Here is a 20,260-nt window from a genome sequence, read left to right as displayed (position 1 = left end):
ATGTTTAGTTGGTTAACTGGTAATAGCTAACACCTAATGATGCTTCCTGCTCCCTAACAGATCACATTTTAAATCTTCATCCTGATCTATATTTATATCTTCAAACCTGCACTCCAGAATTGAGCACACAATCTAGGCTGACACTCCAGTGCAGTACTGAGGGAGCGCTGCAATGTCGGAGGTGCCATCTTCTGAATGAAACATTAAATCGAGGCTCCGTCTGCCTGTTCAAGTGGCTGTATAAGGTTCAATGGCACTACTTGAAGAACGGGTGAATTTTTCCAGTGTCCTAGCCAACATTTATCCATCAAATAATACTATCAAAAAAAGGTCAGTTATCTGTTGTTGTTTATCTCATTTGCTGTTTATGGCACCTTGTTATATGCAAATTGGCAGCATTTTTCAACAGTGTCACTTTAAAAGTTATCCATTGTCTGTGAAATGCTTTGGGACATTCCTGGGGATGTGAAAAGTATTTAAATGCAAATTATCTCCTGGTCTCTCTCTTTGTCTCTCTTTCACTCTCTCTATTGGCTGGTACACTGATTTTTATTGTTTGTTTGTTTTAGCTTCCTATTCTACTGCCACTGTTCTTTGCACTCTTTTTTTAAGGTTGTTCCATACCACACACAGTCCCCAGCCATGTCCATAACATTAATTTTATTCTTATAGTTTTGCCTGTTTACTTTTGTGGCTTTGCATTTTTTCCTTTTAATCTCAGAAATAGGGTGATTCTTGCCATGGTACAATTCCACAGAGGTCATAGAAACATAGAAACATAGAAGATCGGAGCAGGAGTAGGCCATTCGACCCCTCAAGCCTGTTCCACCATTTAATGAGATCATGGCTGATCATCCAAATTCAGTACCCTGTCCCTGCTTTCTCCCCATATCCCTTGATCCCTTTAGCCTTAAGAAATATATCTAACTCCTTCTTGAATATATTTAATGAATTGGCCTCAACTGCCTTCTGTGGTAGAGAATTCCACAGGTTCACCACTCTCTGGGTGAAGAAATTCCTCCTCATCTCAGTCCTAAATGGCTTACCCCTTATCCTTAGACTGTGACCCCTGGTTCTGGACTCCCCCACCATCGGGAACATCCTTCCTGCATCTTGTTTGTTTAGTCCTGTTAGAATTTTATAAGTTTCAATGAGATCCCCTCTCATTCTTCTAAACCCCAGCGAGTATAAGCCCAATCGACCCAATCTCTCCTCATATGTCATTCCCGTCATCCCAGGTATCAGTCTGGTGAATCTTCACTGCACTCTCTCCATGGCCAGAACACCCTTTCTCAGATAAGGCAACCAAAACTGCACACAATACTCAAGGTGTGGTCTCGCCAAGGCCCTGTACAACTGCAGCAAGACATCCTTGTTCCTGTACTCGAACCCTCTCGCTATGAAGGCCAAGGTTAGCAGCCAAGGTAGCCATTCTCCATGTGTGAATCCAAGACAGTGAGTGCTAGCAGGCTATTCAACTTAGAGGGCATTTTAGCTCAACTGATCCCGTCAACCAATAGCCACACCTTCTCACTTTCTAGCGGGGGTTCTTGGATAGCAATCAGAAGTGGGAATCCTGCCTAAATTTGTCCCCACCCTAGGCTAGAGAATGCAGGACAGACCAGATATGAACTCAGGACTGTTAGATCCGTGGTTCAGTGGATAAATAATTACACGGATGCTGTACATAAACAAACAACAGGTCTTTACTGGAGGAGGGTCATCTCTAGACTGGGGTACAGAGGCATGCGCACAGCTCATATACAGGTGTGGTTACTGCCGGTACTACAGTATACAGGAGCTGTAAAAAGTAGTTCTGACTTAAAGCACATACACTACAATTCCTCCCTTTTTAGCTTAATAATACCCCCTTAATATTCAAATAACAATTACATTTTGACATGTACATTTAATAACAAAAGTCCATTTATAGATTCAGTCTTTGGGGCGGCTTCCTGACCCTTTCGGGATAGCGCCTTTCCGGAGGTTCTTGTTCTTGGTGCAGAGGCGATTCTGACCCCTTTTCATCGGGTAGTTCATCGGGTTCCACTGCTACTGGGTCTGAAGTAGATGCTACCGGTATGTCGGGTTCATCCCCAGGTACTCGAGACATGGGGTTGATGCCTTCCTGTGACGCTAAGATCTGATCGACGTGGCGTCTCACAATGTTCTCCCCGACATCCACTGCGTACATTAATGGCCCCTGCCTTGTACATATCGTTCCGGGTTGCCACTTCTCTGTTCGATAGGCCCAGGCCAAGACTGGTTGCCCTACATTGAAGCTCCTTGTCGGCTTCTCGTTGATGTGCTGGAATTGTTTGTCCTCAACATTTCTTCGCACATTTGGTCTGAGCAAGTCCAGACGAGATCTCAACCTTCGGTTAAAGAACATCATGGCCGGGGTCTGGTTGGTAACTGCATGTGTCGCGTTTCGGTAGGCTAATAAGAAATTGTCCATCTTATGCTGTAGTGGAATTTCCTCGTCGCACATGGCCTTTATCGCCTTCTTAAAGGTTTGTACGAACCTCTCAGCCAATCCATTGGTGGCTGGATGATACGGGGCGGATGTGTAATGCCTTACCCCATTCCTTTTCATGAATTTTTGGAACTCGTCGGACACAAACTGTGGTCCATTATCAGAGCAGATCTGCTCTGGCAACCCGTTTCTGGCAAATATGGTCCGTAGGACTGCAATCGTTTTCTCTGTAGTGGTTGAAGACATCTTTATCACCTCAGGCCACTTTGAATGAGCATCCACTGCTATTAAGAACATTGAGTCCATGAATGGACCAGCGAAATCAATATGCACCCGTTACCATGGAGAGGAGGGCCACTCCCATGGGTGTAGAGGGGCATGTGGTGGTGCATTTTGGACCTTCTGGCATCCTAAGCAGCTCTTAGTTAGGTCTTCGATTTGTTGATCGATTCCCGGCCACCACACATAAGCCCTAGCTAGGCTTTTCATTTTCACTCCCCCCAGATGACCTTCATGTAGCTCCTTTAGCACTCTCTCCCTTAACTTGGGTGGAATCACCACTCTGGATCCACACATCACTGTCCCCTGGCATACTGACAGCTGTTCTCTTCTGGATGAGAATGCTGGCAACAGTGAGTCGCCATGTGTTGGCCATCCCCTCACTGTCAATTCATATACCCGTGACAGCGTCGGATCATTGCGGGTCTCCTTCTCTATATCCGCGTTTGTTACTGGCAATCGTTCAATTATCGACGAATAAAATATCTCGATAGGGTCCACTGCTGGTGCTTCCTCCACCGTAGGCAGTGGCAGGCGCGATAGCCCATCAGCGTTCCCATGCTGTTTCGTGCCTTTATATTCTATTTCATATTGATTCGTCCCTAGAAACAGGGACCATCTTTGTAACCGCTGTGCAGTCATTACTGGCACGCCCTTCTTAGGATTAAAGATGGAGACAAGTGGTTGGTGGTCAGTCAGCAAGGTGAACTTCTGCCCATGCAGATAATGGTTGAACTTTTTTACTCCCCATACTAGGCTGAGGGCCTCCCTGTCAATCTGGGCGTAGTTGCGCTCGGCTGAGGTTAGTGACCGAGACGCAAAGGCCACTGGCCTCTCCAACCCGTCTGGGAATTTGTGCGACAGCACCGCTCCAATGCCGTAGGGTGATGCATCACATGCCAAACGAATTGGTAGTGCTGGGTTGAAATGGGTCAACACCTCTTTTGATGTGATCAATTCTTTACACTTCTGGAAAGCTCGTCTACGTTCGTCATCCCACTTCCATGGTACCCCTGTTTGCAGTAGGGTGTTCAGCGGGTGTAGTACCGTAGACAAATTTGGTAAGAACTTGTGGTAATAGTTTACCAGCCCGAGGAACGACCTCGGTTGTGACACATTTTCCGGTGCTGGAGCCTTGACTACTGCCTCAATCTTGTCAGGGGACTTATGTAACCCCTCTTCATCGATGACGTGGCTGCAATACGAGATCTGTTTCTGGAAAAACTCGCACTTGTGGCGATTAGCTCATAGCCCATACTCCTTTAATCTGGTGAGCACCTTCTCCCAGTTAGCGAGGTGATCACCGTCATTTTCGCCCGTGACCAAGATGTCGTCCAAATAACACTGGGTCCCTGGAATCCCTTGCAGGACCTGATCCATCGCCCTTTGCCAGATAGCCGGAGCCGAGGCTACTCCAAACACCAGCTGGTTGTATTGATAGAGACCTTTATGGGTGTTGATCGTAAGGTAATGTTTCGAAGCTTCTTCTACCTCCATTTGCAAGTACGCCTGGGCTAGATCAATTTTGGTGAAGCGTTTACCACCAGATAGCGAGGCGAAAATATCCTCAATTCGTGGAAGCGGATATTGCACCGTGTGAAGGACTGGGTTCACTGTCACCTTAAAATCCCCACAGATGCAGACCTTCTTTGGTTCCCCAGGCGTATTACTCAACGACCTCTTCATTACAGGGACGATGGGTGTAGCCCACTCGCTCCAGTCCACTTTGGACAGTACTCCTGAATGTTCCAACCCTTCCAGCTCTGCTTCAACCACTGGTCTGATCGCATAAGGCACTGGTCTGGCCTTCAGAAACTTTGGGCTTGCATTATCCTCTATTTTAATTGTTGCTGTTATTCCTTTTGGTGTTCCTAGTCCCTCCTGGAACACTTCTTTTGCGTCAGTTAGCATTTTTGACAGTCGTCCAGGTGTGACGTCGTCATCCTTTTTGGCCTCCACCTTCAGTGCCTGTATGGAATGCCAATCTAAATGTATCTTCCGGATCCATTCACGTCCTAGCAGTGGTGGTCCTCCATTTGGCAGTACATATATATCCATTTTAGGTATTTCCTGACCTTTATATGTCACTTTCACCCTTATTTTTCCTTTGGGGTAGACTTTTTGCCCCGTATACGTCTTCAAGACAATCTCTGTAGCTTTCAAGGGTATGTATGAAAATAGCCGCTTGTAGTCCCTTTGATTTATGACTGTTAGAGCTGACCCTGTGTCCGATTCCATTTCCACTTGGACTCCGTCTATCTTGAGAGTAACCCAGATAGTCTGGTGATCCTCTATTTCGGTTACATTATGTAGTTTCAGACAACCCAGCTCCTTGCTTCCGGAGTCTGTGTCACTTTTCTGTTCGTCTGAACCACTGTCCATCACCTGGTGTACCTTTTTGTACTTCTCCTGTGGAGATTTCTTACTGTTGGTTTTCTTCCCAGACCTGCAGACTCTTGCTATGTGTCCTGCTTTCCCACACTGTCTGCACACTTGGTCCTTGAACCAACAATCTTTCTGGTCATGTGTTGTTCTGCCGCAGCGATAGCACTTCCCTGTTCCATAGGTCATTTCGTTGGTGCCATATTCTTGCGGTCTCCGTTGTATCTCTGCAGCGCCCCTTGCGGCTGCTTCGTGTGATACTGCCATATTGAAAGCTTTGCCCAGCGTAAGGTCCTTTTCTGATAGAAGCCGTTTCTGGGTTCCTTCACTTTGTAGCCCACACACAAACTTGTCCCTTAACGTGCCTGTCCGCTCCAAGCTGGCAGTATTTCGATAGCTTGCGCAGTTCCGTTAGGTACTCAGCATTGCTTTCGTCTTTGTGTTGGTTCCTTTTATGGAACTTAAATCGTTCTGCTATCAGCAGCGGTGTGGGGCTTAAGTGGTCCTGTAGGATTTCTACTATGCTTCCAAAATCCTTGTTTACCAGCTTCTCTGGAGTTATTAGATTTCGCAGTAACCCATAAGTTTTTGCACCCATGAAATTTAACAGCACCAGTGCTTTATTAGCATCTGGCACTTCATTCGCCCTGCAGTACACCTCAATACGTTCCACATATGTCGCCCAATCTTTGACTTCATTGTCGAACGTAGAGATACTGCCACTCTTCGGCATCCTTGGTTGTGCGTTAACTATCCCCAATGGCGCCTCCCGCGCTTCCCCTTCTTCTCCGCTGGCACAAAATGGCATCTCCCGCGCTTTCCTTCCTTCCCGCGCTCGCCTGTCTTCTCCGCTGCGGCTTCACAAAATGGCGTCTCCCGCACTCTTCCTTCTTCTCCGCGGCTCAATGGCACCTCCCGCGCGCTCCCTGCTTCTCCGCGGCTCAATGGCATCTCCCCTTGCTTCGCCCCGCGGACCCTGATCAGCCCGTGATCTCTGGCTGTGTTCTGCGCGTTCTTCTCTTGATATTTGTCGACGCCGCTCAGTCTAGAACCCGTCTGTTTCTTACCCTCTCTCTCTCCGGTTTGCAGTATTTTTCCTCGACGCTGCTCGGTGATCAATCCCCGGCTGCGCCCTGCTCTCTTCACCCTCTTTCTTACCCCGTCGACGCTGCCCGGCTCTCTCTCTCTGCCGTCGGTCGGCTCCAGCCGCCGCTGCTCGGGAAGGGTCTGCTCTGGACCTGTCGTCGGTCTCTTACTGCTCGTTGTGGCTGGGGTACCAAGCCCGGCTCTCCACAGCCTCCCTAGCGAAGTTGGATCTCTGCCTGACTGCTGGGCGGTTGCTCGCGGTCGATGCCCGTGTTCCTGGACTCGTCTATTTTTTTTTATTTTTAATTTTTTTTTTTATGTTGCAGGTAGATTCGCATCAACACTTGTCGCCACTGTTAGATCCGTGGTTCAGTGGATAAATAATTACACGGATGCTGTACATAAACAAATAACAGGTCTTTACTGGAGGAGGGTAATCTCTAGACTGGGGTACAGAGGCAGGCACACAGCTTATATACCGGTGTGTTCACTGCCGGTACTACAGTATACAGGAGCTGTAAAAAGTAGTTCTGACTTAAAGCACATACACTACAAGGACCTTCTGTTACATAAGAACATAAGACGTAGGAGCAGGTGTAGGTCATTTGGCCCCTTGAGCCTGCTCCGCCATTCAATAAGATCATCGCTGATCTGATCTTCGCCTCAACTCCACTTCCCTGCCCGCTCCCCATAACCCTTGACTCCCTTACCTTTCAAAAATCTGTCTATCTCCACCTTAAATATATTCAATGACCCAGCCTCCACAGCTCTCTGGGGAAGAGAATTCCAAAGATTCACAACCCTCTGAGAGAAGAAATTCCCCCTCATTTCCGATTTAAAAGGGTGCCCCCTTATTCTGAAATTATGCCCCCTAGTTCTAGATTCCCCTACGAGGGGAAACATCCTCTCTGCATCTACCCTGTCAAGCCCCTTCAGAATCTGTTCTGCATGGCTAAGCAAATAGTTCTATTGCCCACTGAGCCCTTGGGTGAGCTCTCAGAATATGATGGTTTAAATGGGATGTTGCTATTGACACACTGGGGGAACTAGTTGGGAGGAATGACTGAGCAGTGCAAGCAGCTATTAATACACAATTAACATTCCAGGGACCATCTTGGTCTGCCAGGCTCCGTACCCCACTGGGCAGTACATTTACCCTATAAGCTATTAGGAAGAGCTGCTACTTTTGATTTTATTGCCTGCTTTCAAATTATAAAATGCCTGTCAATTTTAGCTTCATGTACCTGCAATAGTATTTTTCTTCAGTATCTTCGCACTCCTGCCTTGGAGAACAGTGTGAAGAAGTGGAAGGATAGGGTGGTTAGTCCTATACAGCGGGAGGGTTTCATGGGCTCCCACAACCTGTACAATGAGGGAGGTGTAATTTGTAATCTGACCTTTTTTGAAACATCATCTTTCCACTGACCTGCTGAATGGTTTCAAGAAATTGTTGGTGTTGCTGTATTTGTGCAAGGTGCTTGCAGTAAATAGACAATGCATGAGTTTAAAGTATTAAAAATGTTAGGGGGAAAAATTGGGTGAGTAGCGCCACCTGTTAGCGCCTAAAGAGGCAGTCAGTGGCTGCAGCGCCACTGGCTGCGCCTCCCGCGATATTCAGCAGGGACGCTAATGGTGGCGTTAGCCTTTTGCGCTGCGCCGCCGCCGATGACGTCATCGGTGTGCGCAGCGCCCCATTCGCGCCTAGACCTCGATATTTGGTAGCTGCGCCCGGTTCACGGGGCCTTGCTGCGCTGGCAGAGGCGCAAGTTAAGGTGGAGGTGTGGGGTGGCCGCTTTTTCGGCGGCCGCCTACCAGCACCTCCGTCCCCGGCCTACTGGTCTCCCCCCCACGGCATTGCCGGCTGTTTCCCGAGAGCCCAGCACTTCTCCTTGGTGCCGGGCTCTTTTGCCGGCACTCGCGATCGGGGCTCGCGCTGTTGCAGGCCCCTCCCCCTTAACAGTGGGAGGAAGGCCTGCAGTACCGCAGCGTGCCGTGCCGCAGCATGTGGCGCTGCGGCATGTGGCGCTGCAAAATTCACTTTCAGCGCCCTAAGAGGGACGCGGAGCACCTCGAGCCGCGCCCCGTCTCCCTCTAGGGGCACTTCAACTGAATTTGTGGCGATCGCTAATGCGGCGATCGCGGCGCAAATTCCACTGCCCAGGCGAACTTTGCGCCGCTTGGGCGCCTCAGGCCAATTTCTAGGCCTTAGTCTCATCTCTGTTGCAAACACATTGGGCCATAATTTACATAAGAACATAAGCAATAGGAGCAGGAGTAGGCCATTTAGCCCTTCGAGTCTGCTCTGCCATTCAGTAAGATCATGGCTGATCTTCTACCTCATCTCCACTTTCCTGCATTATCCCCATATCCCTTGATTCCCTTAATATTCAAAAATCTATCGATCTCTGTCTTAAATATACTCAACGACTGAGCCTCCACAGCCCTCTGGGGTAGAGAATTCCAAAGATTCACCACCCTCTGAGTGAAGAAATTTCTCCTCATCTCAGACCTAAATGGCAGTCCCCTTATTCTGAGACTGTGACCCCTGGCTCTAGACTCCCCAGCCAGGGGAAACATCCTCCCTGCATCTACCCTGTCAAGGCCTGTAAGAATTTTGTATGTTTCAATGAGATCACTTCTCATTCTTCTAAACTCTAGAGAATATGGGCCTAGTCTACTCAATCTCACCTCATAGTACAATCCCCTCATTCCAGGAACCAGCCTGGTGAACTTTCGTTGCACTCCTTCTATGGCAAGTATATCCTTCCTTAGATAAGGAGGCCAAAACTGTACACAGTACTCCAGGTGTGGTCTCACCAGGGCCCTATATAATTACAGTAAGACGTCTGCCCTCGCCTCAAGTTGTTGTAGCATTTACGCTTAAATAATAGCGAGTGCGATTGGCCTCACCGTTATTTTGACAGCAAATTATGGCCCATTATTGAATTTGTACAAAAGCCTCATTAAACACATTCATCAAAGTTATCTTGCCAGTACATTCAACTAAGTCACGTGTTTTAATCAGTAAAATTCTTATATACTGCGGCAACGGCGGGAATCCCAGTGGCGGCAGTATATAAGGTGAGCCTGAGGCATGGGTAGGCCTCAGTGCGGCAGCGGCGGGAATCCCAGCGGCGGCAGTATATAAGGTAAGCCCGAGGCGCGGGTAGGCCTCAGTGCGGCAGCGGCGGGAATCCCAGCGGCGGCAGTATATAAGGTAAGCCCGAGGCGCGGGTAGGCTTACTAATCTCCAATCTCAGAGGGAGAGAAGTAAAAAGTAATCGAGGTGTGACGTCACCACAAAGCAGGTAAGTGATTGGTTGGTGGGTATTTCTCTCTTTTTTTAAACTTTAACTCTGTGGTTTATAGTTTTTAAGCTCTCTGTGGTGTAGCGGGGACAGCTTGTAAATCAGGGCCCTTAAATATATCATTTAACTGTAGTGAAATTGGTGGGATTCATTTGTTTAATTTAATTTGAATTAATTAAAGGGTAAGTCATGGCAGGACAGCCCGGTGCCGTGGTATGCTCCTCCTGCGCTATGTGGGAACTCAGGGACACTTCCTGTGTCCCTGACAACCATGTGTGCAGTGTGTCCAGCTGTAGCTACTGGCAGACCGCATTACAGTGCTGGAGCAGCGATTGGATACATACTGGACCATTCACGATGCTGAGGACATCGTGAATAGCACGTTTAATCAGTTGGTCACACCGCAGGTAAAGGTGGCACAGGCAGAGAGGGAACGGGTGACCAACAGGCAGAGTAGTAGGCACAGTCAGGTAGTGCAGGGGTCCTCTGTGGCCATCCCCCTCTCAAACAGATATACCGCTTTGGATACTGATGGGGGGTGATGGCTTACCAGGGGAAGGCAGCAGCAGCCAACTTCCTGGCACCAGGGGTGGTTCTGCTGCACAGGACGGGAGGAAAAAGACTGGGAGAGCTATAATGATAGGGGATTCTATTGTAAGGGGAATAGATAGGCGTTTCTGTGGCCGCAAATGAGACTCCAGGATGGTGTGTTGCCTCCCTGGTGCAAGGGTCAAGGATGTCTCAGAGCGGCTGCAGAACATTTTGGAAGGGGAGGGTGAACAGCCAGTTGTTGTGGTGCATATAGGTACCAACGATATAGGTAAAAACCGGGATGAGGTCCTAAAAGCTGAATATAGGGAGTTAGGAGGTAAATTAAAAAATAGGATCTCAAAGGTAGTAATCTCAGGATTGCTACCAGTGCCACATGCTAGTCAGAGTAGAAATAGAAAGATATTTCAGATGAATACGTGGCTAGAGGAATGGTGCAAGGGGGAGGGATTCAAATTCCTGGGACATTGGAACTGGTTCTGGGGCAGGTGGGACCAGTACAAAACGGACGGTTTGCAACTGGGCAGGGCCGGGACCGATGTCCTAGGGGGAGTGTTTGCTAATGCTCTGGAGGAGGGTTTAAACTAAAATGGCAGGGGGTTGGGACCCTGAGCGGAGAGACAGAGGAAAGGGAAACAAGGATAAAAGCAAAAGACAGGAAGGAGAAAAACAAAAGTGGCAGGCAGAGAAATCAAGGGTTTAAATCAAACATGGCCACAGTAAATAATAATTCTAAAAGATCTAAGCGTGTTAAAAAACAAGCCTGAAGGCTTTGTGTCTTAATGCAAGGAGCATTCGTAATAAGATGGATGAATTAGCTGCGCAAATATAGGTAAACGAATATAATATGATTGGGATTACGGAAACATGGCTCCAGGGTGGCCAAGGCTGGGAACTCAATATTCAGGGGCATTCAATATTCAGGAAAGATAGGCAAAAAGGAAAAGGAGGTGGGGTAGCATTGCTGGTTAAAGAGGGGATTATCACAATTGAAAGGAAGGATATTAGCTCTGATGATGTGGAATCTGTATGGGTAGAACTGAAAAATACCAAGGGGCAGAAAACATTAGTGGGAGTGGTATATAGACCTCCAAACAGTAATGCGGAGGTCGGGATGGCATTAAACGGGAAATTAGAGAAGCATGCAATAAGGGCACAGCAGTTATCATGGGTGACTTTAATCTACATATAGATTGGGCTAACCAAATTAGTAACAATACTGTGGAGGAGGAATTCCTGGAGTGTATACGGGATGGTTTCCTGGACCAATATGTTGAGGAACTGTGGTAAACCACTGTTAACCTGTACATGCCTGTGTGGTAAACCACTGTTAACCCTGTACAAGTCCAGGCATGTCTCAGCCCCTGGCTCCACCCCTAAGCCCGGGTATAAAGGTGACTCACCACCCTTCCCCCGGGAGCTCTTAGGATGGATTCACTAGCAGAGGCATGCTCTAGTTCTTAGTCAATAAAAGCCTACTTCATATAAGTCCATTTCATAGTCTTTGGTATTGTTGATAGCGCATCAATTTTATTGACTAATTTTCAACATGGAGCAAATCTTGAAGCCGGAACGTTTAGACCTGGATCCTCAAGCAGCAGATGTAGCCAATAACTTTGAACACTGGCTGAGCTGTTTCGAAGCCTTCCTGGAGGCCTCCAGCACTACTGTCACTACAGATGACGCGAAACGGCTTGTCTTGAACTCACGGGTGAGCCACCGAGTCTACTCGATCATCCGAGACGCCACTACTTACGCGGCCGCCATCGCGACGCTAAAGGAACAATACGTGAGGCCTGTTAACGAGGTCTACGCCAGACACCTCCTGGCTACCCGAAAACAGCGCCCCGGGGAATCGGGCGCTGAATATTTACTGGCACTGAGAGTCCTCGGCCGGGACTGTAATTGCAAAGCGGTGACGGCCAAGGAATGCACGGAAGACCTCATCCGAGACGCCTACGTAGCCGGCATCAGGTCCAACTATACTCGGCAGAGGCTGCTGGAACAGAGGGGGCTCGACCTGCAGAAGACGGTGGCCCTCGCTAACTCGTTAGATGTGGCCCTCCAGAACATGGACGCCTACCCCCCTGACCGGATGGCCACGTGGATGCCACGGGAGCAGCCATCTTGGGACCCGGTAAGGCCACAAGCCGCCAGCAGCCCAACTACAGCTGCAATGACCAGAGGCCAGAAATGCTACTTCTGCGGCCAGGCCAAGCACCCCAGACAGCAATGCCCAGCAAAGGACGCGACCTGCTCCAAATGCGGTAAGAAAGGCCACTACGCGAGAGTGTGCAAGGCGAAATCGACCCCCAATTCCAGCAGCGCTGCGTGTGAACCATACAGGCCGCCATTTTGGACCCCACCAACCACGTGTGAGCCTTGCGGGCCGCCATTTTGGACACCACCAGCCGAGGGGGAGCCGCCATCTTGGACACCATCTCGGGACCAGGCCCTCGGCGCGGGCGAATACTACAGCAACCCACTGACCTCGACGATGGCCTCCATCACCCTGGACCAATCTAGGCCCCATTAACTAGCCAGGTCCATGATGAACGTAAAGGTAAATGGCCATGCCACAAATTGCCTTTTCGACTGCGGAAGCACGGAGAGCTTCATCCACCCCGACACGGTGCGACGCTACTCCCTATCGGTTATGCGCACACGCCACCAGGTCTTTATGGCCTCAAAGTCCCATACGGCGGACGTCGGCGGCTACTGTGTAGCGACTCTGACAGTGAACGGCGTGGAGTACAGAGAGTTTAAATTCCTCGTCCTGCCACAGCTCTGCACTCCCGTACTGCTAGGATTAGACTTCCAGTGCCATCTGGAGAGCGTCACGATGGCATATGGCGGGCCCCTGCCCCCACTTACAGTCTGCAGCCAGCAGAATTTAAACACGGCGCCGCGCAAAGTATGCAGCCTGTCCACCCTGAAGGTCAAACCCCCCCCGTTGTTCGCTAATCTCGCCAAAGACTGCAAGCCAATTGCTACTAAAAGCAGGCGGTACAGTGCCGGGGATAGGAGCTTTATTGAATCAGAAGTACAAAGACAACTGAGGGAAGGGATTATCGAGGGCAGCACCAGCCCATGGCGAGCCCAAGTGGTGGTAGTAAAGACCGGCGAAAAACAGTGCCTGGTTATTGATTACAGCCAGATGATCAATCGATACACGCAATTAGACGCATACCCACTTCCCCGCATATCTGACATGGTCAACCAGATAGCACAATACCGGGTATTCTCGACGATTGATCTGAAGTCGGCATACCACCAGCTCCCCATCAGGCCTGAGGACCGCCAGTACACGGCCTTCGAGGCTGACGGTCGCCTCTACCACTTCCTCCGAGTCCCCTTCGGCGTCACCAACGGGGTCTCGGTCTTCCAAAGGGAGATGGACCGGATGGTTGACCAGAACGCACTGCAGGCCACCTTCCCCTATCTAGACAACGTCACCATCTGCGGCCATGACCGGCAGGACCACGACGCCAACCTAGAAAAATTCCTCCGTACGGCCCAACGGCTGAATCTGACATACAACAGAGAAAAATGTATGTTCCGCACCGCGCGCCTCGCTATTCTTGGCTGCGTGGTGGAAAATGGAGTCATCGGCCCCGACCCCGACCGAATGCGCCCCCTCCTGGAACTACCCCCCCCCAACTGCCTAAAAGCCCTGAAGAGATGCCTAGGGTTCTTCTCTTACTACACCCAGTGGGTGCCCAACTATGTGGACAAAGCCCGGCCCCTCATCAAGTCAACCTCCTTCCCCCTGACGGCAGAGGCCCGTGCGGCCTTCACCCTCATAAAAGAGGACATTGCGAAGGCCACAATGCACGCAGTGGATGAGTCCATCCCTTTCCAAGTGGCGAGCGATGCATCCGACTTCGCCCTAGCCGCAACCCTTAACCAGGCGGGGAGAACCGTGGCCTTCTTTTCACGGACCCTCCAGGGCCCCGAAATTCGACACTCCTCAGTTGAGAAGGAGGCCCAGGCGATAGTGGAGGCTGTACGGCACTGGAGGCATTACCTGGCCGGTAAACGTTTCACCCTGCTCACTGACCAACGGTCAGTAGCATTTATGTTTAACAACAGACAAAGGGGGAAAATCAAAAATGATAAGATATTGCGGTGGAGGATCGAGTTATCCACCTACAACTACGATATCTTATACCGGCCCGGGAAACTTAATGAGCCCCCAGACACCCTATCCCGTGGGACATGTGCCAACGCACAAGTCGATAGGCTACGGACCCTCCACAATGATCTCTGCCACCCGGGGGTCACCAGGTTCTTCCACTTTATTAAAGCTCGCAACCTGCCTTACTCCATCGAGGAGGTCAGGACCATGACCAGGAACTGCCCGGTCTGCGCCGAATGCAAACCGCATTTTTATAGGCCAGACAGGGCACACCTGATTAAAGCCACCCGCCCCTTCGAACGTCTCAGCGTCGATTTCAAGGGGCCCCTTCCCTCCTCTGACCGCAACACGTACTTCCTCAATATTATTGATGAGTACTCCCATTTCCCCTTCGCCATCCCCTGCCCGGACATGACCAGCGCCACAGTCATCAGGTGCCTCCACGACCTGCTCGCCATATTTGGCTTCCCCAATTACATCCACAGCGACAGGGGCTCATCGTTCATGAGCGACGAGCTGCGCCAGTACCTGCTCGAGAAGGGCATAGCCACGAGCAGGACTACCAGCTACAACCCCCGGGGTAACGGACAGGTAGAGAGGGAGAACGCAACGGTGTGGAAGACCGCCATGCTCGCCCTAAAATCCAAGGGCCTCCCAATCTCCCGCTGGCAAGATGTCCTCCCCGATGCGCTCCACTCCATACGATCACTGCTCTGTACTGCCACAAACGCCACCCCTCACGAGAAGATGTTCGTCTTCCCCAGGAAATCCACCTCGGGGACATCACTACCGCCATGGCTGACGTCTCCGGGACCCGTCCTGCTCAGGAAACACGTGAGGAGCCATAAGATGGACCCCCTGGTCGAAAAGGTTCACCTCCTCCACGCCAACCCACAGTACGCCTACGTGACGTATCCTGACGGGCGGGAGGACACAGTCTCAATTCGAGACCTCGCACCCTCAGGTACCACCCGAAACACCACCGATCACCATCCACTACCTCCACCCACCACCACTACCCACGACGCACCACCGGGGTGTCCACCACGAACTGACGACATGCCGGTGCCATCCCTACCCCGAAAGGACGACACGCCAGTGCTCCGTCCCACGCGAGAAGCGGCCGCGGGCAAAGAACCGCCGCAACCGGCACCACGAAGATCATTACGGCAGACAAGACCCCCGGAGAGACTTTTGTATACGAACTTTTGAAACACTTCACCCCGCCGGACTCTTTTTTAAACGAGGGGTGAATGTGGTAAACCACTGTTAACCTGTACATGCTTGTGTGGTAAACCACTGTTAACCCTGTACAAGTCCAGGCATGTCTCAGCCCCTGGCTCCACCCCTAAGCCCGGGTATAAAGGTGACTCACCACCCTTCCCCCAGGAGCTCTTAGGATGGATTCACTAGCAGAGGCATGCTCTAGTTCTTAGTCAATAAAAGCCTACTTCATTTCAGTCCATTTCGTAGTCTTTGGTATTGTTGATAGCGCATCAGGAACCAACTAGAGATCAGGTCATCTTAGACTGGGTATTATGTAATGAGAAAGGATTAATTAGCAATCTTGTTGTGCGAGGCCCCTTGGGTCAGAGCGATCATAATATGATAGAATTCTTCATTAAGATGGGGAGTGAAATAGTTGACTCAGAGACTATGGTCCTGAATTTAAATAAAGGGGACTACAATGGTATGAGGTGCGAGTTGGGTAGGATTGATTGGGGAATGACACTCAAAGGGTTGACGGTTGATGGGCAATAGCAAACATTCAAAGATCGCATGGATGAACTACAGAATTTGTTCATCCAAATTTGGCATAACAATAAAACAAAAAAGGTGACTCAACCGTGGCTAACAAGGGAAATTAGGGATAGCATAAGATCCAAGGAGAGGACATATTAATTGGCCAGAAAAAGCAGCAAACCTAAGGATTGGGAGCAGTTTAGGATTCAACAAAGGAGGACAAAGGGATTAATTAAGAGGGGGAAAATAGAGTATGAGAGTAAGCTTGCAGGGAACATAAAAACTGACTGTAAAAGCTTTTAAAGATATGTGAAGAGAAAAAGATTGGTGAAGTCAAGCGTAGGTCCCTTGCAGTCAGAATCAGGGGAATTTATAATGGGGAACAAAGAAATGGTAACCAATTAAATACATACTTTGGTTCTGTCTTCACAAAGGAGGACACAAATAACCTCCCAAAGATGTCAGGGAACATAGGGTCTAATGAAAAGGAGGAACTGATAGAAATCAGTATTTGTAGGGAAATGGTGTTAGGGAAATTGATGGGATTGAGGGCCGATAAATCCCCAGGGCCTGATAATCTACATCCTAGGGTACTTAAGGAAGTGGCCCTAGAAATAGTAGATGCATTGCTGGTCATCTTCCAAAATTCGATAGACTCTGGAACAGTACCCATGGATTGGCGGGTAGCTAATGTTACCCCACTGTTCGAAAAGGGTGGTAGAGAGAAAACGGGGAATTACAGACCGGTAAGCCTGACATCGGTAGTGGGGAAAATGCTAGAGTCCATTATAAAGGATGTAATAGCAGAGCACTTGGAAAAAAGTGACCGGATTGGACAAAGTCAACATGGATTTACAAAAGGTAAATCGTGCTTGACTAATCTACTGGAATTTTTTGAGGATGTAACTGGTAAAATAGATAAGGGAGAACCAGTGGATGTGGTGTATTTGGATTTTCAAAAGGCTTTCGATAAGGTCCCGCATAAGGGATTAGCATGTAAAATTAAAGCACATGGGATTGGGGGCAAGGTATTGACTTGGATAGAGAACTGGTTGGCAGACAGAAAGCAAAGAGTTGGAATAAACGGCTCTTTTTCCGAGTGGCAGGCAGAGACTAGTGGGGTACCGCAGGGATCGGTCCTTGGACCCCAGCTATTCACAATATATATTAATGATCTGGATGAGGGAACTAGATGTAATATCTCCAAGTTTGCAGATGACACAAAGCTGGGTGGGCGTGTGTGCTGTGAGGAGGATACCGAGAAACTCCAGTATGATTTGGACAGGTTGGGTGATTGGGCAGAAGCATGGCAGATGCAATATAATGTGGATAAATGCGAGGTTATCCACTTTGGTGTCAAAAACAGGAAGGCAGATTATTATCTGAATGGCAATAGATTGGGAAAAGGGGAAGTGCAACGAGACCTTGGTGTCCTTGTGCACCAGTCGCTGAAGGTAAGCATGCAGGTGCAGCAGGCAGTTAAGAAGGCAAATGGTATGTTGGCCTTCGTAGCGAGAGGGTTTGAGTACAGGAATAAGGATGTCTTGCTGCAGTTATACAGGGCCTTGGTGAGACCACATCTGGAGTATTGTGTGCAGTTTTGGTCGCCTTATTTGAGGAAGGATGTACTTGCCATGGAAGGAGTGCAGCGAAGATTCACCAGGCTGATACCTGGGATGGCGGGAATGACGTATGAGAAGAGATTGAGTCGATTGGGCTTGTACTCGCTGGAGTTTAGAAGAATGAGAGGGGATCTCATTGAAATTTATAAAATTCTAACAGGACCAGACAGACTAGATGCTGGAAGGATGTTCCCGATGGTCGGGGAGTCCAGAACCAGGGGTCACAGTCTAAGGATAAGGGGTAAGCCATTTAGGACAGAGATGAGGAGGAATTTCTTCACCCAGAGAGTGGTGAACCTGTGGAATTCTCTACCAAAGAAGGCAGTAGAGGCCAATTCATTAAATATATTCAAGAAGGAGTTGGATATATTTCTTAAGGCTAAAGGGATCAAGTGATATGGAGAGAAGGCAGGAACAGGTTACTGAATTTGGATGATCAGCCATGATCTCATTGAATGGCAGAGCAGGCTCGAGGGGCCGAATGGCCTACTCCTGCTCCTATCTTCTATGTTTCTATGTTTCCTTTATTTTCTACAACAAGATTGGGGGAACCCACTACCTTCCGAAGGTGAGAGTGCTACCTACTGAGCCACAGCTGACAGTATTACATATAATGGGTCGTATTTTTCGATCGGAGGCTTGCCGTGTGCGGAAGCCTCCGATCTGGAAAAAATCTACGGACTTACCAGAGGGCTCTCGAGGTGCGTACACATTCGCTCCTGGGTCTCTCCAACTCAAAATCCGCAAGGCCTACATATCCCAGAGGCGCATGCAGTTCGCAAGCGTCCCTGGGATCACGTGGGCCATGGGGAGCCAATCAAAGAAGGGAATCTCCCTTCATACACTTGGTAGATAGACCTGTCAAATATATGAATGGAGATCACCCCCAAAAACACTGTAAAACATTAAATACATTTTTTAAAATCACATTTTAAAAAGTAGTTGAAATTACAATAAATGAAATATTTTAAACAAATTTAATTTTTTGAAAAAAGTAATTAAAGTTTTTTACATGGCTAAAAATAAACTTACCTTTTTTAAAGTATTTTTAAATGATAAATGAGTGAAATTATTATTTTTTTAAACTTTTTTCAAATCTTATGCTGGTAAAAGCAGGCCTTACGCCTTCGCTTGCCTGGAACCGGCATTTCCGATGTCCCTACTGGGGGGTACACCGCTCGTACACACCCGTAGGGATCGGAATATCCGGCCCATTACATATTGCAAGCACCAACTAAACCATTAGGGGAGCTAGTCACATGATTTTAGATCGCTTGGATTCAAGATTTAGGTTAGTTTTCATCCTGAATAACACATCGAATTTGATTTTGTTATGCTCCCTATAATTCAACCAGGCGAACACTTCACTGCCTCGCTGAGGCTCACGACTATAATTCCCAAGGCTATCTGACCTAGGAACTTGCTTGGCTCATTCGAATCTATTTCATCAGTTGTGCGCTGGGTTGCTGAGTGGTGTATCAGGGAAAAGTGAGGCATTCCCTTTAAAGAGTGCAATGGAGATGGCAGAGAAGTCTGCCAGACTGGCAATGCTCATTTCATCTTGCATGAATCACACTGTCCTTGCAGCCAATCACTGAGTGGCATTGATGGTAGGCATGGAAACATCCTGCTTTCGCAGTAAGAAGAGGATTCATGGGATGTCAAGAGGCCAGTGAAGGGATGAATAAAATGAAAAATTGAGCTTTTTAAATTAAACGCTTTAATTAGATTTGGCATTGCATAAATACGATGTTCTCTGATTTCAGCATATCTATAACTTTTCATTGGAACTTTTCTTGATCATTTGAGAACACTGTAGTCACTTCCTTTTTAATTGGCCTATTCATATCTCTGCTATTTTGCAACCATGTCAATATAAACAGTAATTCATGCAGAATGCTGTCAGAATCGCCATCAGTCATAATTACAATAAAGGTTAATTACAGAGAAGACCTCGGAAAACAATAACAATATAGGTTTGCTAATGATGATGAAGATGCTGTCAGGAACAGGTCTGCAGACTTGATCCTGTAAGTCTGGCAGTTTTCTTATTACTGACAGGCTGTGGTTGAAGACATTCCATTGTCCCACCAGACAGCACCATGACATCCAGTCACAACTTTGTGGGAAAGAATTAAAGAGTTAGATTAATTATTGTGACCTACAACACACTGTTGCATTCTGTCAATGTCAGTTATTGGCTTGTGAATGAAAAGGCCAAGGTAACGAGCTTTAGTTTCAAAAAATAAATTACCCAGTTTTGAATGTAATTGCACACATCAAGTAACAGTTCTGCCTAGATTTAAGGTGAACGCTCTTCTTAGTCTATTAACTCAAGGTTTGACTACACCGGACAATGTAACATGCAAGCTGAATTCTCACACATTTAGTATGATAATTAGTGACTGTGCTCCCTGAGGTAACATTTCTATTGTTTGAACTTCAACAAAACCTCCAATCTGCACAATGTTCCACAACAGTGGAATGTTTGCAAAAACTTCCACATAGTTTATACCCATTCTTTATTCCAAAGCAGCAAGACCTTGTATCACTGCCATCGTCTTTTGTAGTGAAAGTGAACATGCTGAGAATAGAGATTCTGTTACGTACGTTTTTGTTGGTCAAGCTTTGAGGTGGCAGCAGGGGAAAAATTTCCACTTTATGACTGTTGACAATT

This window comes from Somniosus microcephalus, chromosome 11 (genome assembly GCF_052327205.1).
Source record: "Somniosus microcephalus isolate GS21.2 chromosome 11, FLI_Smic_1.0, whole genome shotgun sequence".
Lineage (NCBI taxonomy): Eukaryota > Metazoa > Chordata > Chondrichthyes > Squaliformes > Somniosidae > Somniosus > Somniosus microcephalus.
Note: the sequence above shows the minus strand (reverse complement) of the source record.